Source organism: Humulus lupulus, chromosome 7, assembly GCF_963169125.1.
Source record: "Humulus lupulus chromosome 7, drHumLupu1.1, whole genome shotgun sequence".
NCBI classification, from domain to species: domain Eukaryota; kingdom Viridiplantae; phylum Streptophyta; class Magnoliopsida; order Rosales; family Cannabaceae; genus Humulus; species Humulus lupulus.
In genome coordinates this window covers 4,786,052-4,788,911 of record NC_084799.1, presented here as the reverse complement: position 1 = coordinate 4,788,911, position 2,860 = coordinate 4,786,052, and the positions used below count along the sequence as shown (strand labels likewise).

At 30.5% G+C, this 2,860-nt stretch overlaps 1 long non-coding RNA gene across 1 annotated transcript; it reads left to right on the top strand.

Moving 5' to 3' along the window:
- The first annotated feature begins 1,814 nt into the window (after positions 1-1,814).
- Positions 1,815-2,860, top strand: LOC133789373 (uncharacterized). The gene is made up of 3 exons (XR_009873542.1): positions 1,815-1,841; positions 1,943-1,994; positions 2,643-2,860. It is a non-coding gene; the product is annotated as an uncharacterized LOC133789373 (long non-coding RNA).

Here is a 2,860-nt window from a genome sequence, read left to right as displayed (position 1 = left end):
ATGAGAGACACTAATGCATGCCAATGAGGATTGGTTTTAATCAATCTTATTGAAATGACACTCCCTGATGTAAATACTGTGCTTAGTGGTTACACTTGATGTGAACTTGTTGTGTAGAAATGAAAAAATTATAGTATTGAGACCAGAAACGTAAACAGGGAAAGTAATAGATCAATTTGTTATTAATTGAAACATATACCATGATCAAGATTGATGTCAATAAGATTATATACATAACTTTCAAAGGACTAACATTGTTTAATTAACATCCTGAAACTCAATAATAATTTAAATAGTGTTTGTGTAGTTTTAAACTAAGACCCATGAACAGAAAAATACACATGAATCAACTCACAAATTCAGATACCAACGGTCATAAATTCTTCTCTTTGTACTTCCCAGTTGAATATGAACCAGTTGAGACTTTTATCCACAGGAAAATGATGGTTGTTTATTCAATGCAGATAAATATAATAAATAGATAAAAAGCAAGATTTGTAATGAAGATAGAGATATTTCATGGCTTGCAACTATTAAAAAATTAAATATTTTATTACTATATATATATCTAATCATGTCTAGATCTAGAAGTAGTAAATTTGCATATGTAAGCAAATCATAGTTGGAATGAGAGAACCTGTAGTTGAATATGCTAAATGCCACTTCTTTAATTTTTTTGCTACAACTTAATTAGCCTCAAAGGGTATCCTCAACCAGTCCAAGTTTTCGTATGAAGGAAAGAACTATTATAGCTCATCTTTTGTTGGTCCTAAATGACATTTTAAGAACAACTTAACTAATTTAGCACATTTCTTTTAGAGAATAAATGTAGTAAAATGGCCAGAAAATTTAATGAGATGGTAGAAAAGCACTGTTTGTGTGTTGACAAAAAAAGGGTTGTTTTGAATTTTATGTGTTAGTTAGGATATGTGAAAATTCTATAGAGTGCTCCCAAAGCAAGACATGGAATTGTTTCTACTTAACAGAAGTCTTGTTTTCACATCTAAATTCTAAAGGCAGGTGATATCTTATTTATTACAAATAAAATCAAATAGATTCTCAGCTCTAATTAAAATCAAACAAGTGGCTAAAAATGCACTTAAAGCTAAGTAATACTACTAGAGAGAAAGATGACCACTTCCTTGCAATTGGTCATTGAATGAAGCAAAAAAGATTGATGATCAAATTAAATGAAATAAACTTCTTCGCAGTGGTTGAAGAATGATTCTTTGTTTCATTATTAAATAGATAACAACCAAAGACTACATTTTTCCAAGTCTGCTTCGATTAGAAAACATGGACTAGTTAGGTTCAGGTTAGAGAGAATCACACTATAAATAGACTTGGTTTCATGCCAGTTTAAATTACAATAGCTCTCACTTGTGACTATAGAAACGGTTAGATTAAAGTGAGATTAACTAGTTTACCAAAAAAAAAAATGAAGAGTGCTCATTTCCTTCTCACACTTGCCATATTTACTTTGGCATCTTCCATTGCCTCTGCCTATGATCCTAGTCCTCTTCAAGACTTCTGTGTGGCAGTAGATGAACCCCACAAAGCTTGTATGTATACATTCTTTTTTTTTTACATTACCTGCTAGCACAGCACTTTTATATAATTTTCATTTGTAACTATTTTTAATTACTAGCCTCTATCTGTTACTAATGAACATTACTCATTTTGAGCAGTGTTTGTGAATGGGAAGTTTTGCAAGGATCCAAAGGAAGTCAATGCGGATGATTTCTTTACTTCAGGGCTCAACATTGCAGGAAACACTGATAATCCAGTTGGTTCCAAAGTAATAGCTGTTGATAAAGTGTGACTTGTAAAAGAATATACAAGTATGTATGCATATATTTGTTGTGTTGATTTTAACTTTTTTAAAAGAGCATGTCAACATCTGACTTTTTTCTTGTTTTATAATGTTGATTAAAATGAATAGGTTAATATTTTGAATGGTTTTAAAGCATTGGATTGGTAGCTAATTGCAAGAGGTATGTTGCATTTGATTTAGTTTTTAAAAAATTCAATATTTTACAATTTTGAATGATAACTGTACTACTTTAGTGGAGTTTGAATATCTTAGATATTCATCCGTAGTGAAGTAGGTTCTGGGAATTCTGTGTGCTGTGGTGATAACGGAAGATTGAGAACTTGCATGTCTTAGTGAAGTAGGTTCTGAGAATTTTGTGTGCTGCGATGATATATGGATGAAAACCTGTGTGCTGTTTGATTTGTTTGATATATTGGTGTTGATTGTGACAGATGACTAGGCTAGTAAATTAGGGGATATGCTGCCTGATTTTCTATAGATACTTAATACTAAGAATTGTACATGTTTGACATATTGGTGTTGATTGGGACAGATGGCTAGGCTAGTAAGATATTTAATACTAAGATTGTACATGTATTACCAATCTTTATATAGTGTCATAAACAACCAAACAATATCGACTGCGGATATTACGTTATGAGGATGATGAAGAATGTACTTATCAATGCCCCTCATATCAAACATTTCTTGTCAAAACAGGTAATAAACAATATACAACTACATAGTATTAATCTAGTACAATTTTTATATATGCTTTGAATTTATTACCACTAACATAATTATAATTAAATTTTTGTTTTTTTTTCAGTTCACCTCCGACAAACCATATACTACTCAAGAAATTGATGAAGTTAGAGAAGAATGGGCAATGTCATTTTTACAATTGGTTAGAGCAAAATGAATGATGTTATAGCTAGCTAATTACAATACATGTTTAGAAATTTTAAATTTATATTTCGTAAAAAATTTTTGCCATTTTTTTAGTATTTTCTTTTCAAATTTCTTTTGATAGATATTCGACACTCA